This window comes from Pseudorca crassidens, chromosome 8, assembly GCF_039906515.1.
Source record: "Pseudorca crassidens isolate mPseCra1 chromosome 8, mPseCra1.hap1, whole genome shotgun sequence".
Taxonomy (NCBI): domain Eukaryota; kingdom Metazoa; phylum Chordata; class Mammalia; order Artiodactyla; family Delphinidae; genus Pseudorca; species Pseudorca crassidens.
The window spans coordinates 23,798,586-23,822,964 of record NC_090303.1 but is presented as its reverse complement, the minus strand read 5'-3'; the positions used below and the strand labels follow the sequence as shown (position 1 = coordinate 23,822,964).

Genomic DNA, 24,379 nt, shown 5'->3' with positions numbered 1-24,379 from the left:
CTTTTCATATAATTTTTAGAATGAGCTTGTCTGTATCTACAAAAACCTTGCTTGGCTTTTGATAGGAATGTTTTACTATGCTGTCTTCCATTTTACAAATAGAGTGTGTCTCTCTTTATTTGTTTTCTTTTATCAGCATTCGGTAATGTTCTTTTTGAGGAACCTTCTTTAGCCAACCTTTAAGAGTAAGTCAGCTAGTAATAACTTCTTGTAGTTTTCTATCATCTGAGAATGTTCTCAATTCCTCTTCTTTCCTGAAAGGTAGCTTTATCGTTATAAAATTTCTGGCTGGTAGTTTTTTCTTTTAGCAATTGAAAAATATTGTGTTACCTCCTTTATTACTCTGTGGTTTCAAATGAGAAATCCACTAGTGTTTGAACTGGAACTCCCCTGTAAGTAATGTGTTATTTTTGAGGTTTTGTTTTGTTTTGTTGTTGTTTTGTAGGTTTTGTCTTTCATGAAATTTGGAGAATTTTCAGCCATTATTTCTTTAAATATTATTCAGTCTCACTATCCTCTTCGCTTTCTGGGGCTCTGATGATATAAATGTTGGATCTTTTGTTTTTGTCCCACAGTCCCTAAGGCTCTGTTCTTTTTTTCTCCCTCCCCTCAGTTTATTTTCCCTCTGTTGTTCAAGTTGGATAAATTCTATTTTTCTGTCCTCAAGTTCCTTAATTCTATCCTCACTTATTGCCACTTTACTATTGAGCCCATCCAGGGAGATTTTTATCTCTGTTATTGTGTTTTAAGTTCTATACTTTCTATTTGATTCTTTTGCATAACTTGTTGCTGATATTTTCATTTATATCAAGAGAATTTGTAATTGATTCTGTAAGCATTTTTATGACTCTGCTTTAAAATTCTCATCAGATAATTTGAACAACTGATTCATCTCAATGTTGACATCAGTTGATTACTGTTTCTCATTCAAGTTATGATTTTCTTGGCTCTTGTTATGAGAATGATTTCCAGTTGTATCCTGGACACTTTGTGTATTATGTTAGTAATCTCTGGCTCTTCTTTCAGTCTTTCATTTTAGCTGGAAGTTACCCTTTTTAGGTCTTGCACGTGTGTTGTGACCTACTTTTGTCCACTGCAGTTCCAATGGCAGTTTTTCAGAGTCTTTACAGTGTTGCTATCATCTGCTCGGTTTGTCTTGTGCCATTGGAGTTCTCACTGTTTCATGCCACTGCTGCCTGAGGAAGTAAAAGGGGTTTCCCCAGGTTGGACCTCCAGGTATCTCTCAGTGGAAGGGAATATGTGGTGGTATCCCCTTACCAGAGCCTCCCCCATTTCCCTGATATCTCTTGGGTAGTGAGGAGATCCTCAGGCTACCTGGGACAAAGATGTTTCCTAGACCATGTCACTTACTGTAACTGGGTTCCTTTTTCCTCTTCTGTCTGTTTGTTTCTAGTAAGACTTTGATTCAATACTTTGTAAGCTTTTACTACAGACGTCTTCATGTATTGAATATCCCTAATTAATAAACATTAGATAATTCCTTGTTTAATCAAATACACAGTGTGCTTGGTTTTCCACACTTCTATGTGTGTGTATGTGTGTGTGTGTGGGGGGGGGGGGCGGGGGAGTTTTAGGTGGAAAGAGATGAAGAAAAAGTCAAAATAGCAATAGCAGAAAGATGTTTTTGTAAACAAAGTTTTTTCATGTGGGGTCCCACTGGCTCAGATTAAGAATGCCTTTTTTAAAAAATAGGCATCCATTAATTTTAAACACAACATATTTTCAAAGCTGACCTATCATCATCGTATCAAGATCTTGAACAACATAGAATAGACTCAATTTGAAATAGATAAGTATTTAAATAAGAGATCTAGCTTAGTAACTCTACTTGCATAATTTTTATGATTTGTAAGTATTTTCCAACACATAATCAGATGTAGTCATATAAAAATATGTGAAAAACAAGGAAGGTGTCAATATATTTATTTTTACAGCTTAAAAGTATTCAGAGAGGTAGATAGCCTATCCAATATTTCTAAGCTAGTAAATGCAATGGTGGGGATATGTATTTAGGTCTCATTTTATGCATGTGGGAAGTGATGGGATCGCATTTCCTAAAGATTGTTTTGGGTGAAAATAGATGATATATGCCCATTTTGAACAGAGACAGAAGCACATGACAAAGAATTCCATAGGTTCTTTCCAATTTCTCTTAGTTTATGTATTTAACTTTGCTAACAATTAACTAAAAAGCTGAGTGCTTGCTTGAGTTTATTTTTCAAATCTAAATTTAACAATAACGCAGGGCAGTCTTAGGAGAGAACATTAAATTGATGGCACTTATTTTTATTTGCTTATTTTTATTTTCTGATAAAATAAATAGTTTTCTTAATAGGCAAACAACTTTTTGAGGGTCAGCATAATCGCATCCAGGATTTAAATGCTATTTCTGAGCTGGAAGCTAACTCTGCTGTGTGTCCTGCATAAGATGCCTGGTTCAGTGAGCAAAATGTGCATCGTGTCACTTTGAAGATAAAGTCATGTCTCCTAGGATGCACTGTCAACAAGCCTGATGAGATACAGTGTTGGTGCTCTGATTCTGTCTTTAGTTGTGCTTTGACTTTCGAGTCCTTTCGGTTATTCTTTATAGTCTGAAGAAATCACAGCTTCTGGCTCTTCTGTACTGTTTGACTAGTTATAGAAGCCTGTCAGTTTTCCAATACTGAAAGAATCTACAAAATAAGTGAAATGACCTCGGGCATTATTTCGGATACCCATTGTAATCATCGCTAGATTTAAACTTGAGGGTTATAGACAGAATTGCACATTTAACGTGAGAATTTCTGTTTTGGCTGACAGGCAAAATTGGAATTTGTTAGACTCTCCTTTGCTTAATTTTGGACCTAGGGAACGAGTATTACTCATTGATTTAAAGAGTAATCTCTTTAATAGAGTAAGACCCCATGGCAAAATCCACAGGGATGTGCTGTGTATAGTCCATGTGAGTCATGCTATGGGTTATAACATAGTTTTCTTAAAACACAGTGGCATATTGTCTGTTTCTTTCATTGTAGAAATAAAGGTCTTCTCTGACTGTTTATCTTTTTTTTTTTCTGTCAATGCCAGTGTTTTAGTCAGGTTTTTCTATACTTCAGAAAGTCATTAAGCTAGTATCACTTAATTTTAAATAGTGGTTGCTTTTCTTTTTTTTAAGGATGAATACATTGTAGAGGTTTTGGAAGTTGAGAAGTTTCAACTTAGGCAACTTAGATCAAATTGCCTTTCCTTAAAATTAATTGATGCTGTGAATAAGAAATGATTTGGGTGTTTTGTTTGCTTTTCATTTCAAAATACTTTCTTGTTTTTCTTCCTCAATGTTTAAGTTGTACAGAGTAAACCCTGTATTGGTAATGACTTACTAAAGATAGATGCTCTTCCACTCTTCTTATTAGTTGTAATTGCTGATGTAGATTATTGTGGGGCTGAAAGATTTGTAACACAGCAGGTTATTCATTAGCAATTCTGGGATGAAAAATCAACAGAAAATCATCTGAATCTAATGATTGTTTTAAGTTCTAACTGACTCCATAATGCATGTAACATTTTAAATTCCTAGATACTCTATGTATTTCTGTTCCTGAATTAAAAGCATTCCCAAATAACCCATTCTACATATTATTATTATACAACTCCTATGAATACCATTGTCTAAGTATAACAGACAACACAAAATTACATCCTTTCAGAAGATGTACACTGTAAATATATATGTAGGCTTTTTCATTTCTGTTAATTTCCTAGGATATCCTCTGCAATGTCACCTTCTACAAACAATTTAATTTTTCAAAGGACATATATTGATATGCATGATCATATTTGTAAAGACTCAGCATATTGTTTACGAGTCAGAAAATGTTAATCTCTCAAATATGTTAATTTAGTATCTTTCAAAATACGAAGTTTAACCCCATTGATACCATGTCTTAAAATGCTTATGTAGGGACTTCTCTGGTGGCACTGTGGTAAGACTCCACGCTCCCAATGCAGGGGGCCCAGGTTCGATCCCTGGTCGGAAACTAGATCCCACATGCATGCCTCAAGTAAGAGTTCACATGGCACAACTAAGGAGCTGATGAGCCACAACTAAGGAGCCCGCCACCTGCACCTAAGACCCAGCATAACCAAATTAATTAATTAATTAATAAAAAAAGTTTATGTATCTGACAGTTGTTTTTTGTCAGTATAACCAATTAATTCATGAAACAATAGGAGATTAATAACCACATTTTTGATAAACACAATGGTTGTTTCATTTAAAACAATATATATATACACATATATGTATATATATATTTGATTTGGGAAAAATAAAAAGTCATGGAAGTGGCAAACACATTGTGTGAAAGCCACAACTGTCTGGATTGCCTTTTGATTAAGCCACTGACTCAAATTTGACGAAAGCAATAATGTCTGTCCATTGTTTTAATTAGGGTTTCTAAGTGTGTTCTTTCCAGTGGCAATAAGCTTGTTTCTTAAATGTAGATACAATTTAGAATGTATACCTCAAACACTACTAGAAATTTAAGAAAACCATAAAACTGGTGGCTAAAAGGCCACAGAGATCAACAGAAAAGTTCTCACACTTTAGTGATTTTTCTTTAATTTTCTTTACATTTCCTCTCCTGTTATTTTTGTAGTTCCTTTCTCTTGCAACATACTTTGAGTCTCTGAGTATCCATTTCCTCAACTTTAAAATGGAGGTATTAATAGAACCTACCTCATAGGGTGGATGAGAGGATGAAATAAGTTAATGTATGTAAAAGTGCTCTCAGCATACTAAGTACTAATCCTGGCCCTGGAAGGGCTTAACAAAATTGCTTCCTTATACAATTTGCAAGACCCTGCTCCCAATTCTAGAACTTGTTCAGTATTCTAAAACTCAGCTACTATGAGTCACTCTTGGTAGAGCTTATACATTATAAACTGGATTTTCTAAGTTGAATGTTCCTTGAATCTGAGCATTGTTATTGTATTCTCAGCCTCATCTGCTGGGATAAGATTCTCTTAGATCCGAAGCTAATGGTTGCTGTACCTCCTTTGTGAATAATGTTTCTTTAAATTCTACCATACCTGTTGTGGTGCAGTTTAGTCCTCCAGTAATAGCCCTATGGGAACAGGGCTCCCAAGATGAGCAGGGTTTGGGCAGCCAGATTGTAAGCTCCTCGTATCCCCCTCATACCTCCCAGAGATGCTAAGCATGGTCTGAGCATCTCCTTGTTAAAGATGTTTCTGAATTGGCTGGAAGCCTGAGCTAGATGACCTCTAAGAGGGCTTCCTACCAGTCTGTGACCAATCTGCAGCAGGGTCAAGGAACCCAGGGATTTACAAGGCTGTGTTTAGGAGTCCACCAATAGAATGTTTCAAAGTGATTTCTGCTTGACTGACCACCATTTCCAAAATTACCACTCAGTTAAGATTTCCCCAAATGAGGCAAAGCTGTTTGTGTACGCTTCAAGTCATCCATGTCTAACTTTGCATAACTGATGTTCTGAGCTTTGTGAAGAGTTTATAAATATTCAGAGATTTATTTTTGGCAGTCCTATAGGCATGAAGAGTTGCTAAATGTGTTGTTCATTTAAAAGATAGTGATGCTTCACTTACTTTCTCGCAATAGGTATGTTCTTTCCACCTTTAATTTATATATAGCTTTATCTTATAGCCTCTAGTGCTGCAAAAAAAGTAGTCAGCATTCCTGAAAGGGAGGACTACACTTCAAAGAAAAAAACCAAAACATAGCTAATTACTGTGATTTTTGATTTGAATAAATAGATTAATAAATTTAATCTACTCCTATATGCCCTGTGACCATACAACTTTGAATCATTGAGAACAGTGAAATAGTTGACATTTTTAATCACTCACCACAATGCCTGGCACTTTAAAATATTGAAACCACAGGAGGAAATACTTAAGGTACGTGTCAATCTGTAAGTGCTTTGGCTTTTGTGAATTCTGCGCAGTACAGACTGATCTGTGTTCCTTAGAAAGTGTCCATCTTTCACATTGAAATGCTTTAAAAGTTTGGAAATATCCACGAATTGTAACAATTTTGCACATTTTCACAATACTAGAGCTTAATTTGATGTTTTAATCATTTTAATTAAAAAAATCTATTTCAACCTAAAGTGATGCATCTGACATATGATAATAATTCATCTGTAGTAGTTATGGAATTATGCTTAAAATAGCCTGTTTCCTTTATAATTTTTCTCAGGCATGGGTAAATAGTAAATTATTCAGTTTTCCTTCCAAGCATTCTTTTCATTGAGAAACTCCTACAGGCTAGTAAATGGTGAATTTGACATCACTATTTTGGTATGATTCTGTGATGACTTCTGTTATACCTAATTGTAAGTAATTAAAATTTGTAAAGAGAGAAGTTTAACTTTAAGAAAATTTTATCAGTTGTCTAAAAAGGGAAACCAGAGCCACCTACAATATTTTGATTCACTGTAAATCCTGGTTCCTTTAATTTCATCTGAATCCCTTAATTCTGTGATATCTTAAAATGTCAGATATATAAAATGACAGATAATTCTTTACCATCAACTGTACATTCTAACAATCTAGTTTACTTTTTTTATGTTAGAGTATATTATTTATTTGTTTTATACAATAGTTTTTAGTTTTGGAATCAAACCCACTGTTTTATTTTCAAATCTATGTTAGTCTTTAGGCATGTGGGAATATTCCATAATAAAAGTGACCTAGTAAAGCTGTGTTTCATGAAATAAAATCAGTTAATTACATGATAATATTCTAATACTTTTTTAAAAAGCTGTTTAAACTTGGTTCACTTGCCTTGTACAATCAACTAAGCAAAGGGTTTTCCTTTTTTCCAAGGAATCTTTCTGAGCCACACTTTTAAACACAGAAATATTTAATAGTAATTTCTCAGTAACAGACCAAAATATTTAGAACTCAATAGGAAGAAAAGGGAAGTGGTTCTTATCTGAATTCAAAATTTAATAGGAAAAATGACTCCATTTAATCCATGTCCTTGAATCTTCCTCAAAACTAATCCTACTGTCAATTTATTTTTCATTCAGCTCATCCTCTTAAATATTTAAGCCTTTGTCACTCAAAAATTCAAAGGAAGATGTATGCCAAGAGTTCTTTCTCTAAGTTTTTTTTTACATTCTTAATTATAACGAAACTGTAAGGTGGGAGAGGAACTGATTTTGGAGATTAATTTGAATAATAAGAAAATTGGGCAAGGTCCTAATTATCATTTTCTCTCAGTTATTTTGTTCTTGATAAATATATTTAAATTATGTTGTTACAAAATATATCTGAAAACTAAATAAATTCTATTCTTGTTTAAGGATTTACGTAGGAGGCAGAGTGTATGAGGTTGAGGACAAAAACCTGAGAATCTAACAACCTGTTCCATCATTACTAGATAATCTTGACTGTTTGCATGTCTCTGGCATGAATGTAAAGATTGAGCTGAACACATTCCCAGGATCTCCAGCCTTTAAGTCTCAGGAGCATTGTGTACACCCTAGAAAAATGTGACGGTTTTTCTCTTTTTAATTTCATTATATGGCTTCCCATATTTATGCACTGGTTTTGTTTCATTTGAGCTACTAGGAGTGTGAATCCTCAAAATGCCTATTATACAGTCTTAATTTCAAATTCTAGATCGTAGCATCAGTTTCTATAGCCTAAACATGAGAGAAGGAAACAAAATTGATTGAATGCCTGTTGTGTGCCAGGAGCTGTGCTAGACTATGCATCTTTCGTCTTAACCCTTAAACAACAGACCTGTGAGGTAGGTGAGTAGTCTCATTTCACAGATGAGAAAGCAGACTCTGAGTGTAAGTACCTAGTCCAACGTCACAGAGCAGTTAAACAATACAGTTGGGATTAAAAACTCAGTATTATTGACTCTAAAGCATATTCATAAATTTTTATGAATATCGATAAATGGAATGGATCAACAAATTATTAATATACTGCTACATTTTATAAGTTCATAAAATTTAAGGATAGCATGTTTTATGTACAAATAAAATATTACATGGGAATGGTGAATGAAAAGTAATGGTAACAATTATTTTACTTAAATGTGAGAGTTGTCTTTTTTTTAAGCTAAAGAATTTAAGACTTCTTGAATATTTATCAAAATTAATGAAGTGGAGCAGAGCCGTTACTCTCTCATGTTGACTTAAATTGGTTGACTTCCTCTGCATTGCACATTTTGTCTAAAAGAGAAAAGAGCACAAAGATTAATGCACATATGTTTTATGTTGTTAAAGTTTCAAAAGTGATAAAACTGTTTTTGCAATGGATTAGAAATATTTTCCTTCTTCTGGAAAAAAGTAATGAACTACATAAATATAAAAAATCAAAAGTGGCTATAAATGATGAATGCTACACTTTCTCTGAAAAGTTATTTTTTTCTGATGGGAGAAAAAAAATCAGAAAACTGATCTTTTTGCTTTGTATAAACTTAAACGAAAATAGTTTCTGGACTTCCTTTCAAATTAATATTCAGCACACAAATTACTGAGCACTTACTATTGTATCTAAGGCAATATGCTAGTTGCTGGAGATACTAAAATGTGTAAGACATAGCTTTGACCATCAAGGACATTAGAAAGACTAGTTGTATTTTTTGGTCTAGCATGTTGCGTAGTTATAAATACAACCTGAAGTTATCTAATAGCATCAAACAGTTCGGCTAGTAAATACAAGAGTTGAGGCAATGTCAGAGCATACGTACTAATTAAATGGTCTCCCCTTATTACCATACTCTAATTACATTAAATGGTATCAGAAGTATAGTTAATTTTCACTTCAAAAGCCATTGTATTCTTTTATTTGTATAATTAAACTACAAGAGCTGTAATACATTCAAACAGAGCTTGTACAGGATTACTTAAATGATATCATTTTGCTTTGGGGCAAACAAATAAAACATTTCCAGAAAATGCAAGTAATGTGTTAATTAGGCGATGTTCACAAATTGTGAAAATGCTCATTTATATCATTACTAAGATTGTATTTCATTTGCCTATTTATTTTTTATCAAGTATACCATCTTAATATTCTTGGCCTTACATTTTTATAGTAGAGTAAAAGACTGTGCCAACTAGCACACTTTTAAATCAGATTTTACAGTTCAAATTTTCCCTGATAATCTAAGGCTAATTTATTGTCATCAGGAAATGATGTATATAGTGATGCTGATTGGTATTGAAACTCCTAAATAATATGGCACTAAGTATATGTCCACACATACAAAGATATACATGAAATATTCCCAAATAAAAACTGTACTCATATTTTATCCATGATTTTATTTTTCATGTTTCTCAGACTTTTCAGTTGAAGTCTACTGAAGGGATAAATAGGGTGTAAGTCTCAGGAATCCTTTCAGTATTAGCTGTGTTAAAATTAATGGGAAAGTCAGGTCTTTCAAGGGAAGTTCGGTCAGTTGGAAATGCAGGAATGGGGTTCAAGGAAGAGATATAAAGTAAAAGAGACCAGAAAGGAAGACCAGAGCTCTGAGGGATGAGATAATCCATGTGCTGTGTAGGCCTTGTTGAAAAGCTAAGAGGAGAATTTAATTACTCAGTGTCAATTAAGCTGTGGAGACAAAGTCCTTAAGGTGAGGGATGAGGATGATCCCCAGTGTAGCAGAAGTGAAGAACAAAGATAACATGGAAAGAGTCACTGGGTTATGGAAAAAGAGGGGTCGAGGCTAGGGTAATTCAGGCAGGATTGTGTAGGGGGAAATGAAAAATTTTAGTGCTTATTACATATCAAATAATTTGATAAATTATAAATAATTAAATACGATAGTAGATTTGACAGCAAGGTCAGATGAAGTTTTGTTTGTTTTAGTGTGCTTTTTTTTTTCTATAAGATGTTTATATGATAGAAGGACACTCACTTATTCATTATGTCAAAGAGCATATATTTATGGAACAGATTCTTTGTAAAATAAAACATTTAAGCTACGTTAGGGCTAAAAGAAAATAATAAAGAATAAGAAGCTTTCAACTTAACATAGGAAAAATGAAGATTATTGGGGTCAGGAGTTGATGGGATCATGGCCACAGATAACGAAATGAGACTACTTACAGGGAATCTGAGAACCAATGACTCAGAAAATTAAAGAGTTCTAGTCTCTAGGCTCACATAAGATCTTTTATAACAGTGTATTTGTGTTACTTTCATAGTTGTGGATACAGTGAGAAATAACTATATAGGAAATATCCCTTGCCCTCAAGGAAGTGTTGGAAAACTCACTCACACCCAGTATTCTCAAGCCAGTGTGTATTTGTGTGAACCAATAGCTCTACAAAAGCAGAAGGAGAGATCATGTCTGCTTAGGGAGACCAGGTAGGGTATGAGGAAAGGTTTGACATGGGCTTGGCCTTAGGAATGGGAAGTACTCCAACAGTAGTAAACTAGGGGAGGAGCAAAAGCCCAGGAGTGTATAGTGCTTAGCAAACCATAAGTTGAATAGAAAACTAGAAGCATAGATTTTGCTTAGAGGATTGCAGAGGGCCTTGAGTACCTAGAAAAGGGTTGATGCTGTATAGGGCAGGCAGTACTGAGCAGGGGAAAGCAGAATCAAAGAACTGCTTAGGAAGATTTCTCTCACCACAGGTCTTAATAGAGAAGGGGAAAAAAAAGAACTCGTGGTAAAGTGTTATCATCTGAAATTGTATACTCTCAAAATGAACCTCAGATTGTATACTCTGAAAATGAAACCTCAAAAGTACACTGATTTTTCTGAGAGGTGAAATGTTCATAAGAAATTATGGGTATTTGCAAGGATAATTGAGGAGAAGTAAAACTACTTGTGTTAATTAGTGATTTCCTAATGAGAATAGAAATATAAGTAGGAAGTGCTTTGTGGGAAAGACCATAGGAAATGAAAATAAAATGATGGTTCTTACTTGCTAATTAGGACAGAATGGCACCTTCAGAAAAATCACAGTGGTTAGTATTACTGTTCTCTCCGGGAGGATGGACTCTTTTGTTCATCTCGTCCAACTGAGGAATTGTGTATTCTTCCTTTGAATTTGACTAATTAAATGTAAGAATAATTTTAAAAAGAGAAAAATGTAGAAATGGTTTACCAGGAGCACTCTAATAATGAAAATCATTGCCAAGTTATTTAGTAATATTCTTATATTTTTCAACACCTCTTCACGTTTGGCAATTTCCTATGCAACCTTGGAAGTAATGGGTAAGAATAATCTCCTTGGCTGAGAAGTAACTGATCCAAATTGAATGAAAATCTTGAACTCGGGCATATTTAAGATGCTCATTATGACCGCATATAAAAAAGCTGTTACTGGCATGTGAAATCTTTAGAACCAAGTAGTGATTGAACCTCAAAGGTTTATTTTTAAAGAAGACTCCTTCTTTTTCACAATTCTTAGGTTTTTTAGAATACAGCCAGGAATGAAGCATTATGGAAATTTATCAATTCTTAAACTTAGCAAATTCAGTTAGTAGCATTTTTTTTTTTTTTGCGGTACGCGCGCCTCTCACTGCTATGGCCTCTCCCGTGGGGGAACACAGGCTCCGGACGCGCAGGCTCAGCGGCCATGGCTCACGGGCCCAGCCTCTCCGTGGCATGTGGGATCTTCCCAGACTGGGGCACGAAGCTGTGTCCCCTGCATCAGCTGGCAGACTCTCAACCACTGCGCCACCAGGGAAGCCCAGTAGCATTTTTTTTTTTTTTTTTTATCGGTACGCAGGCCTCTCACTGTTGTGGCCTCTCCCGTTGCGGAGCACAGGCTCCGGACGCGCAGGCTCAGCGGCCATGGCCCACAGGCCCAGCCGCTCCGCGGCATGTGGGATCCTCCCGGACCGGGGCACGAACCCACGTCCCCTGCATCGGCAGGCGGACTCTCAACCACTGCGCCACCAGGGAAGCCCCAGTAGCATTTTTTTATGTCTCAAGAGAATATCAGAATCCAGGCTCCAAGATCTGGACTCTTTTCTTCTAATGTGGATACATGTATGAATTTTCTAGGACTGCTGTAACAAAGTACCACAAGCTTAGTGGTTTAAGAACAACATAAATTTATTGTCTCACAGTTCTAGAGGCTGAAAGTCTAAGATCAACGTGTTGGTAGAGTTGGTTCCTTCTGAGGGCTGTGAGTGAGAATCTCCACCATGCCTCTTATCTACCTTCTGATGATTTGATGGCAATCTTTGGCATTATTAGCTTATAGTAGCATCACCTTGATTTCTGTCTTCATCTTCACATGGCATTTTCCCTGTGTATGTGTCATTGGTGTCTACGTTTCCTCTTTTAATAAGGATACCAGTCATATTGGATTAGGGCACACCCTACTCAGTATAACCTAATCTTAACTAATTACATGTGTAATTACCCTATTTCCAAATAAGATCACTTTCTGAGGTACTGGAATTTAAGACTTCTACATGTGGATTCACCTTGTAACATAATTCAGTCCATAACAATATGTAAGTAAAAAATGGATGTGGACATTGTTGAGAGTCCTCCTGTAGATCATCTACTCATTTGAGATGTTCTATCTCATATAGTGAAACAGAGAAATTAAAGATTCAGAGGCAACTTTTATCAGAAGAGGGATGTTTTCTGTATGTACCCAAGGTCTCCCATTGGGAATCATCTCCTCGCTGGCTGCCCTAACATCAACCCTTACCTCAGCCTCAGTTCTCTAGCATGCTCTTTCCCTGAGTCACCTGGGAAAAAATATCACTTTTATATTACCCTCTCCTCAATAAATTTTGGTGGCTCCCTGCTAACTGCATAGTAAAGTCCAAGCTCTCAAATATTCCCTTTAGAGTCTTCCACCCACCAAAGCATACCTGTCATCTTACTCCTCTCAGTTTTCACACGTACAAATCCAGTATTCCAGCCAAACTCAACTTCTCATCATTTTCCGAGCAAACCAAAACATTTTTAAATTTCTGCACCTTTGTTTATTATGACTATTTTTGAAACCTCTTTCTTTCACTCATCCTGTAAGCCTGGCTGAAGTTGCACATCCTTCACGACACAGTCACTATGCACATGAGGTGTCTGCCTCTCATTCCTGTAGCACGCATGATCTGTGAGTCATTTTGAACTAATTTTTGTTTGTATTGTTTTTTTTCCTTTACATATTTATGTCTTATATGTCTTACCTCCCCGCCTGGCTTGTAAACATCTTGGGAGCAACTATATTCTATTTTGTTATTCATAGAGTAATATAGGTTGTCAAACATTATTGCCACAGTTAGGACTGATTTATTGTGCATTTTCTTACCAGTGAAGTACACAGTGGCTGTTTTATTGTTTCCCTTGATTTGTTGTGCACCTACAGTTAGTTGCAAAAATCCTAGTTCACAGAGTTCCACATTGTCTCATGTAGAGTTGGGAGTCAAGGGGTTTGGGTCCATCCTGTTGAACTAGTTCATTTAGTCCTCATAGCTTTAGTTACCTTATCTATAAAACAAGGAAATAATGCCAATTTAGTTCTAAAGTTACTGTCAGATCTAAAATTCTATAAATTAATAGTTTATACATTATATCATTCAAATTGAAATCTCTATGTAAAGCTAATCGGACACTGGAAGCTTTTATACAGATACATAGATTGATAGATTGATGAGCCTTGTATTGCTGATTTAGTTCTTTTTTTCTGTCAATGCTGACTGACAGTTTAGTGATCCTCAATTATTTGTTTGATTTTATAATTCTGGCTATATTGAAAATAGTCTTGAAGGGACCTATTGAAAATAAAAAACAATTAAAAGGCAATTTGGAGGTAATTTCTGTGATGATATATAAGGAATTACTAACAGTCATTAGCCACAGAGAGCAGGGTCGGGGAAATGAGGGTAATTGGACTTTTTCACTTTAATCAGATTTTAACAGTACACATTAACTTCACAATTAAAAAGAAGAATAATTAGGCAGTTTGAAGGCCAGTGCTATTTTTTAGAGATGGAATATCAGGCTGGCAAAAATCAAGAATAAGAAAGTAAAAATGCCTCCTCCCTCCTTAAGGGTTCTTAGAAGCAAGATGCCAGAACTAAAAGTGTCTGTGGAGTACAACAATAGATTTGTTAGTGTCCTATCATATCATAATATTCAAAGTGTTTCTTCATGATCCTTAGTAAAGAGACTAGTGTTTTGAAATTGAAGGGAAAGTAAAACAAACAAGAAACCCAAGATTAGCAAAACAGTACGTGATACTTGGTACCTGAGTTGACTTAATTACCACAAGTAGATGAGCACTGAATATGACTCTAGATTCCCTGGAAACTTAGACCAAAAAGAACTATCTTGGGCTCTATCCTTTTAAATGTGTGATAGAAAAAAAGCACGTAGGTAAATCTATGGAAGAAAACTGTCCTTGTATTGACTGAGAGAGAAAATCTATTTTCTTTTATAAGGGATATTAGGGCACAGAATAAATCACGTCTTTATCTACAATTTTGTTTCAATGGGCATTTCTTTTATGGAGGCTCTAGCAGTGCTGAGAGCATAATACTGCATCTTAACACAGGAGGGGTTTTCTTGCATAGAACAGAAAACAAGGCCCAGGACCTTTGCTTTCTGCTGATGTAACTTTTGAAGTTGGAAGAATTAAAATTTCTGGCTCATTAATGTATCAATCAGATTGCCTTGCAACTTCCTTAAATGTGTCATTATGAGATGAGTAAGCCATGTGAGATTAGGAGAGGGAAGAACCTCTTAGTTAGGTGTGCCCTCTGTGTGGAGTTCCCACTGGGAATCAGTCTCTATTTCAGTAGGAATGTATCAGAAAGGCAGAGGACATGTCCAGAAAGGGTGGCTTCACTAATTAGGTAATAGAAGCAAGAGGGGCTGGACCTGAGGAGCAGAACTATGGTCCCCAGCACCAGGATAGCAAGTGTTTGGATGTAAGAAGTTATCGAGTTCTCTCTTCTGCAGCAAGATAATTCAGGGTTCCCAGCACCTTGCCTGTATATTGGGGAAGAAGTTAAGGCAGCCCTTGGAAGTTCGTATCAGTTCTAGCTGTTGAAAATTCAACTGAACAGTGTAATCCATTAGAACTATAACCCGCTAGAAATTCAGTTTTGGGCCTTAACCAGTCCAGGTTTAATCGTACCATCATATAAGGGAGTTCCCCATCCTGGTCCTCATGAACTAGCCTCTTCTGGCCACCACAGTATCCTTAGCCAGGAGTGATGATTTTAATGACTCATCGCCTTTCGAAGGTAGGGGTATTTCCATAAACAGGAATATGCTCACCTCCTTTTCTTTTTGTCGATGATGGGCTGCTTACACCAGCTTCTGAAGGCCAATGTAGGAATTAAATACTTCTTCACTTGTATTCTTCCATTATCTTGTCCAACAAATACTCAGTTCAAGAGATCTCACATCTTGCCTAAAAGTTACAGGCTTTTTTTTTTTTTTTAACATTCATGTTTCATTATTTCTACCAATGTCAATATACAGAATGAAGGAAACTGACATTTATTAATGTCTCGTCTCTTGCTCTATATTATTTTAGGCATTTCTTGGCATTGCTTGGCTTACAATGTAAGTGCTGTGTACCCAAATTTACCTTCATGTAACCCTAGACTTAAGGATCTTTCCACTAGAGTCCTGTGTTGTCAGATGCAGGCAAATTGTCAAGTTCACTGGATATGTCTGGTAAATAGTATTTATAATAGGTTTGAGTTAATACTGGTTCAGTAGGTTTTGATTTCCCAAGGATGACGCCATGCAAGAGCTCCCTTAATGTAGAAAATACCTTAGGTAAATGGCCATCCCAGGAATTCAGGCTTGGATCAGAATTTAAGGTAAATGAATAAAGATACTGAGTTGTAATGCCTGGAAAGCAGTTCTGGACATTTACACACACACACACACACAAACACATCTCTACCTCCCCCCATCATACACACATTTAATAGGAAATTAGGCACACAAAGCCTAATTGTCTAGGAAAATTTAATCCTTTCAATAGCTAAATAATAAAAAAGGAACTGGCAGACGATTGGTACACAAATATTACTAGGGAAAAAAAATTTCGCACCAAGCTGGCAGGTAATCCCCGTGTCGGTGTGATGTGCTAGCTCGGAAGTGTTTTCTGCCGCTGTCATGGTTCGTTCGCTAAACAGCATCATCGCTGTGTCCCAGAACATGGGCATCGGCAAGAATGGGGACCTGCCCTGGCCCCCGCTCAGGAATGAATACAGGTATTTCCAAAGAATGACCACAACCTCTTCAGTAGAAGGTAAACAGAATTTGGTGATTATGGGTAGGAAGACCTGGTTCTCCTTTCCAGAGAAGAATCGACCTTTAAAGAACAGAATTAATATAGTTCTCAGTAGAGAACTCAAGGAACCTCCACAGGGAGTGCATTTTCTTGCCAAAAGTCTGGATGATGCCTTAAAACTCACCGAGCAACCAGAATTAACAAATAAAGTGGACATGGTTTGGATAGTGGGAGGCAGTTCTGTTTACAAGGAAGCCAGGAGCAAGCCAGGCCATCTTAGTCTATTTGTGACAAGGATCATGCAGGAATTTGAAGGTGACACAATTTTTCCAGAAATTGATTTGGAAGAATTTAAATTCCTCCCAGAATATCCAGGGGTTCCTTCTGATGTCCAGGAGGAGAAAGGCATTAAGCACAAATTTGAAGTATATGAAAAGAACAATTAATGTGAAAACGTTTTCTGATCTATTTCAAGCCTCCTTCTCCCCCCCCAAAAAAATTACCTATTTTGTTTTTTTTGTGTGTGTGTGTGGTACACGGGCCCCCCACTCTTGTGGCCTCTCCCACTGCGGAGCACAGGCTCCGGACGCGCAGGCTCAGCGGCCATGGCTCACGGCCCAGCCGCTCCGCGGCATGTGGGATCCTCTCGGACCGGGGCACGAACCCGTGTCCCCTGCATCGGCAGGCGGACTCTCAACCACTGCGCCACCAGGGAAGCCCAAAATTACCTATTTTTTCTTGTAGAGACTTTTGTTGACTTTAGATCTGTGTATAATTATTTCTAAACAAAGTACTCTTATTCCGCATCAATCTTAACTAGACTGTGTCAGATACCATTTGTGAAGCATTTCTTGCTGTAACTGCCTGAATGCCCATCAAGGGTCAAGAATAGTTTACCAGCACCTGCCTAGGATAGAATATCTACCAAGACAGCCCAAAGTAGGAAAGTCCCCTGGTAGCATGAGTTGAAACCAAAGCCTGTAGAGCTAGCTAGGAGCTAGGCAGTTGGATCCACAGGTCAGAAATGGATTATAAACAGAAGAGCTAGCATTCAGTTATTAAAGTTAGATCAAAAGAGGGACTGTGAATTACCTTATATCACACTTCTGGAAAAAATTTTGTTCACTTAGACTGGGAGTGAATAAGTTGAAAACTCCAGGATATTCCACAGGGATAGTAAAGAGGCAGGTATGAGACTACCTTTTCGGTGGTTAAAGGAGGTGGTCTGAGACCTTAAAAAACTTTGTTTCTGATCTTCAGTGAGATCCCATGGGATGTTACAATGACAAAAAAAGAATTGGCTGCTCTTTACAAAAAAGAATAATCTAATATCAAGCATGATGGCTAAAATTAAAAATTCAAAGAGGTAATAAATTGAGAATGAATATGCTAGAAACCAAAATTAGTAAGTTAGAAACTAAACTTCACAAAATTAAAAAATGAAAATTAAAACATTTTACCCATAACGTTAGCAAAGATTTAGATTAAGTATCCCCCCCCAAAAAAATAGCATTTTCTGCCTTATAAATTGGTACAACTTTTGAGAGTGTAAGTTAGCAGTATCAATTAAAATTCAAAATATTCTGGGTTTGGACCCAGAACTTCCACTTCTAGAAATTAATCCTGAGCAAAGAAATGGACCCAAGAGTATTTGTTGCAACTTTTTTTTTTTCAAACTTGAAAACAGCCCAAATGTTGATTAATAAGAAATAACTAACCAATATGTCTATAAAATGTAACATCTGCAGCAGTTAGAAAGAATGAAGTACTGACAGAAAAATGCCAAAAATTACTAAGTAAAAGAAGCAAATTGTTTATAATACTCAAAATGTTTAATAAATGTTCATGTGTGGGAAAAAGCAAAAAAAAGACATAAAAATATTACTAGGAAAAAATATAAAAGAGAGCAACAAATTTGTCAACAGATGAAGAGCACTTATTATAAAGTATAATAATGGAGAACATATATGAAAGTTGTGACCTGACATTTTATTATGCCTTTAAAATTTTGATATGATGGTTTCTAACACAGTATTGAAGGAGAATAGCAAAGTTGAGGGCCTGATATTATCCAACTTCAAAATCTACTATAAAGCTATAGTAATCAAGACAGCATGGGATTGGCAAAAAAAGAAATAGACAAATAGATAAATGGAACAGAATAGAGAGCCTAGAAATAGACCTCCATAAATATTTTCAACTGATCTTTGACAAAAAGCAAAGGCAGTACAATGTAGGAAAGATATCTCTTCAACAGATGGTGATAGAACAACTGGACATCTGTATGCAAAAAAATGAATCTGGGTGTAGAGCTTACACTCTTCACAAGTATTAACTCAAAATGGATCACTGACCTAAATTTAAATACAAAACTATAAAACTCCTAGAAGATAAGACAGGAGAAAACCTAAATTACCTTGGGTATGATGATGCCTTTTTAGATACAACACCAAAGCACAATCTAGGAAAGAAATAATGGATAACTCAGACTTTATTAAAATTAAAAACTCCTCTATGAAATACAATATCAAGAGAATTAGAAGACAAGCCTCAGGCTGGGAGAAAATATATGAAGAAGATACATCTGTAAAGGATTCTTACCCAAAATATACAAAGAACCCTCAAAACCCTCGAAACAGTAAGAAAATAAACAACCCAGTTTAATAATGGGCCAAAGACCTTAACAGAATCTCACTGAAGTAGATATACAGATGGCAAATAAGCATATGAAAAGATGCTCCACATCATATGTCATCAGGAAATACAAATTAAAATAACAATGAGATATCACTACATACCCATTAGAATAGTCAAATTCTGGAACACTAACACCAAATGCTGGTGGGGATGTGGAAAAACAGCAACTCTCATCCACTGCTCTGGGAATGAAAAATGGTGCAGCCTCATTGACAGTTTTTGGTTTTTCTCACAAAACTAAACATACTTTTACAGTTGGATCCAGCAATCCCACTCCTTCATATTTAGCCAAAGGAGTTGAAAACATGTTTGCAATAAAACTTGCACATGGATGTTTATAGAAGGTTTATTCATAATTCCCCAAACTTGGAAACAACCAAGATGTCCTTCAGTAGGTGAATGGCTAAATAAAGTATGGTAAAGCTAGAGAATGAAATATTATTCATTGCTTAAAAATGAGCTATAAAAGCATGAAAATACATGGAGGAAACTTAAATGCTTAAATGCATATAATTAAGTGAAGCCAATCTGAAAAGACTACATACTGTATGATTGCAACTCCATGACATTCTGGAAAAAGCAAAACTTTGCAGACTATAAGAAGATCAGTGGTTGCCAGGGCTTAGGATGGAGGGAGGGATGAATAAGCAGAGCGCAGAGGATTTTTTTTTTTTTTTTTTTTTTTTTCGGTACGCGGGCCTCTCACTGTCGTGGCCTCTCCTGTTCCGGAGCACAGGCTCCGGACGCACAGGCTCAGAGGCCATGGCTTACGGGCCCAGCCGCTCCATGGCATGTGGGATCTTCCCGGACCGGGGCACGAACCCGTGTCCCCTGCATTGGCAGGTGGACTCTCAACCACTGTGCCACCAGAGAAGTCCGAGAGGATTTTTAAGGCAATGAAAATATTCTGTAAAATATTATAATGATAGATACATGTCACTGTACCTTTGTCCAAACACATGTAAAGTAAAACACTAAGAGTGAACTCTGAGGTGAACTATGAACTTTGGGTGATTATGATGTGTCAGTGTAGATTCATCCCTGCTAAAAAATGTATGAGTCTGGTGAGTGATGTTGATAATGGAAGAGCCTATGCATGTGTGGGAGCTTTGGGTATATGGAAATTCCTGTACCTTCCTTTCGATATTATTGTAAAACTAAAAATTCTCTAAAAATTGTCTTTAATTTTTTTAAAAAAGAAAGTTCTTCTGTGAACAAAGACCATGAATAATAAATACAAGAACTCAAGAAAGAGAAAACAAGGCAGTGGGAGGAAATGGAGTGTCAATTGGCAGATTTTAGTAAAATAGAAGAACAAATCAAAATCATCACAGAAATATAAAAGAATTGAAAAGAGCAGTCATGAGAATAGACACTGGAGAAAACACAGCAAGGGTACTGAGGATATAAGTGAGGAGATGCAAAAAAGTAAAATAAAAATGGAAGGTTGAAAAGGACTAAGGAGAAAATGATAGATATATAAACCAGGCAGAGAAGACCCTATATATGCATAATTGCAGTCCCTCAAGGAGAACACCAAAAACAATGGAACAGGATAAATATTTGAAAACATAACTTGAGGAAAAAAGTTGTGAAAAGGATAGAATACCTGATCCTATTTGTTGAAAGGACATATCATGTACCAGTGAAAATTGACCCAAATCAGTTAACACTGAGACATATTCTTCTGATATGTACCCAAGACATATGTCCTCAAGGCATATCATAGTAAATCTATTAGCCTTTAATGATAAAGTTTTTAAATAGCCATGTAGAATGATCACAATATTTACAAGAGGAAAAAAGTCAGACTGTCCTTAGATTTCTCCTCTGTGACACTGAACACTAGAAGTCAGTGGACCAAAACTTCTGAGATACTTAAGGAAAGAAAGTATAAATCAAGGATTTCATGTCCACCCAAGATTTTTATTAAGTATACAAAAAATATTAAATATGGCACAACTCTAGAAATACTGTTCACCTACCAGAGGCTGAGCTTCAGCCAATCAAGGGATAATAGAGAAGAATTTAGCAAAATGACTAGTGATAAGTACTATATATGATTAACAGAAATAAGACTAAACCAAATATGTGGATCAGATGACAAATCAGAGCATAAACTGTATATGCCTTGACAACTTAGAAATATACAAATAAAAATTGGGAGAGTAGGGGAGACAGTATTTTGGCACTTTCTTACAAAAATAAACATGCCGCTACCATATGTAGAATACCACAGGTACAGTATTCACTGAATACCTCATCTGTAATAGTGTGGAGTCAAAGGATATTGTATAAAGTTGAAAAATCAAGCAATAGAATTCTAACTTGGTATTGTTATATAACTTAACAGTTTGTAGATGGTAATAAACCATCTTTACAATAAAACAATAAAAAAAGATTGTTTTAAAACACAATTTCTAAATAGCTAAAATTAGAAATGCTGGACAATTTGTAATGACAGCACTGAGTTTTAAGAATTTTGCATTAAAAATTGAGTAATCCTTTAAACAAAATAATGAGGTAAACATAATATTTCTCTTGAAAAGATACTCAAGATAATTTATGCTAAAACATAACCATAAGATATTACTGCACTTCTCTGTACTTACTTTTGAGAAAATTTAGTATACTGCATGGAATCATGGATAAGTTGAAGGCTATAAACCTAAAGAAAATAATAAGTAGTACAAATAGACTTTTGATAGTCCATACACACTTTTGTGGTTGTTAAATTAGTGCCTTTTGCTTGACTTTGAATGCTTCTGAAAAGTAAAGGATGTACTGCCCCTTACCAAGAAGTGGATGTACCTCCATGGGTTGATGGAGAAGTCCTATCTCTCAAGGAGCAACTCCAGGGCTCTCCTTTCACTTAATTTGGTTTGCAGGAGAACTCCAGGCTCTTTGATCTCAAGGGAGCAAAAATCTATTACAGAGTGTAACATGGTATACAATATATTTTGGGGGTCTCCAACACTTGTGAGAATCTGATTAAAGTGATAGGACCTTTCTCCAGGAAATGCACATGTGACATTTTGCCTATAACTGCATGGGGCCCCTGAAGCTCATCTAAAGAGACCCTCTTGGTTTATAGTCCCCAGCTTAAAGACCCTTATTTTAAAAGTTCTTTGAACTTAGGTCAGAATCTTTACTGTTGATCTGGCTGGTCAGAACCACAGTCTTATCCTTACTAAAATGAAACATTCCGGTACTACAGCAGTAGTTTGCCAAGGGGAATAATTAATCATTATGAATCCGGAAGGGTCTTTTTTTCTATTGTAAAATGACTAACATTGGAGAACATTTAGCACATGTCAAACCTACTGGTAGACACTATCACAAGGGAAGTTTCCTGGTCATTGCAGCTCAGTCATCACTTGTCCTAAAAATAGGTAGAAAGATGTTCCTGGTCACTAGCTTCACTCTCTTGCATATAGCTCAGCATGGTATTGATGCTGAAGTGAGCATATCCGGGATGTCTGACTAGTAGGCAGACACCACACCACAATTAAGAATTCAGTCACCCCTATGGCAGGTAGGCAGGACTGAGTCCTGTATTCCTTCCTTAGCCAGAGATTAGAATATGCTTTGAGAATGAGCATTGTCCGACATAGTTTTCTCTGTGGATATTGTGTTCAGTTTGGAGAACAGAGAGCACTTCTGCCCAGCAGATTTTCACTGTTGTGCTTTTTTGAGAGGTGATGTAATAGGTACCCAAGGTAAACATAGGTCAAGGTTTACAGATTCAAGTCATCCCTTTAATTGTATCAAGAAAGACATAATCTTGATCTCAAACTTGAACCAGCTCCTCAGATTACTTCATTTAAATCTGGGTGCATCTCTTTCTGTACTGTTGACTTACACTGTAGCTCCTCTTTGTGATTTTCTTTATCTTCATCTGAAGTGAAACCCTGGACATGTATAGGAGCATGCTCACAATATTAAACTTGCTACTTGGCCCCCTGCTGGGCCAATGCAGCAGAGACTCATATGCTCCAATTTGTTTTTGCACTTCTATAGAATTCACAATGAATTTCACACATCTTTCAAGATATAAACATCACTTGAAATTTTTGTAAATTTGAAGACTCAGTGAACTAAGTGGATTTGGGGTATTTGTCTAATAAAGGTTTTAAGTACTAGGGAAAATAAATAGAGAATAATGTTCCTAGTTACCAAAATCCTCAGTAGATTTCAGTTAATTTTTTTCTTTGTTTGTAACTTAATAACTGAAAAAAATGTTACCTTATTTTAAATTAGCATTTTGTGCAATTTTCATTTGAAATATATTTATATATTATATAATTCTGGATTTGAAATTTGTCAAATAGATTTACTCATCTTTTGTCCATTAAGGATGTAGTAGTATCCTTAAGATAATACAGTTACCTAAGTATATATTTTGGGTTTTCTTTTATCTGTTTTCTATATTTTTTACTCTTTTTCTTACATTAAGTTTTTTTGTTTGTTGTACCAAAGTTTTTGCAATTTTATATTATCACATATTTCTGCCTTCCCTTTATAATTTCTTCCATTGCTTCAATGTTTATACTGTACATTTTCCAGTTTTTTTTCTTCTTGACCTTGAGAATTCTCTAGCTTTATTCAAACTATCAGTGATACCACAGCAGGAATTTTTTTTCTTTTCTGTGCATAAACCATGGTTACTGATATTCACTCAAGCACGGTGCAAAGAATTGAAATGTAGTTTGAAAGCACAGCCTAAAAAATCTGCTCTGATAAAAGTAAACCCTGCTAAAATCATTGTAGCTCTTTCCATTTGGTTAAGAGAGTGATTCATGTTGTTAATTTTGTAAGGTCTTCAGAATAATGTGCATGCATTAGAGGGGAACTTCCCCAAAATTGAAAATGACCTTCACAATGTACATTTATATTTATGTTGTTCTTCTGCAAAGATGATTCATCAGTTCATAGATCAGTAATGTAAACCAAGAAACAAATCACTTATGCTTGAGAAATTTCAATGTGAATGTTAAAATAGACTTTTTCTTACTATTTTAAAACCACTTATTTCTGACCACATTTGAATGTTATTAAAACAGCCCCTGAAGTTTATTTGTAATTATACATGTTGTACATGTATAATTGAATTGTACTTTCAAGAGCAATCTGATAAAGATGGATAGGGTACTAGAATTTAATCACTCTTGAGGCCAAAGTGTGTCATCATTACAGTTTCCCAGTTACAGGTCTTTGATAGGAAGCATCATGTGGTTGGCATTTTAAAATCTCCTGTGTCGAAGATTTTCAACTAAGTTCTCTGACAAAGATTTTCAACTAAGCTCTCTGAAATTTCAAGAGTAACATGGCTGGAGGCAGAGATTGTAATGCAATAATACTGTTTCCAAAAGGATACCATAGTTCCTTAAAAGAGAAATCCTACTTCCTGGGCTTACACAGGTGTGCTTTAATAGAGAGTCACT

General features: G+C 35.8%; 1 protein-coding gene and 1 pseudogene across 8 annotated transcripts in view; both read left to right on the top strand.

Annotated features, from left to right (window-relative positions):
* The window catches only part of MAGI2 (membrane associated guanylate kinase, WW and PDZ domain containing 2), a 1,357,470-nt gene that overhangs the window by 100,380 nt on the left and 1,232,711 nt on the right, over positions 1 to 24,379 (top strand). The gene's annotated exons all lie outside the window — the stretch shown is intronic.
* LOC137228559 (dihydrofolate reductase pseudogene) lies at positions 15,494 to 16,722 on the top strand (annotated as a pseudogene).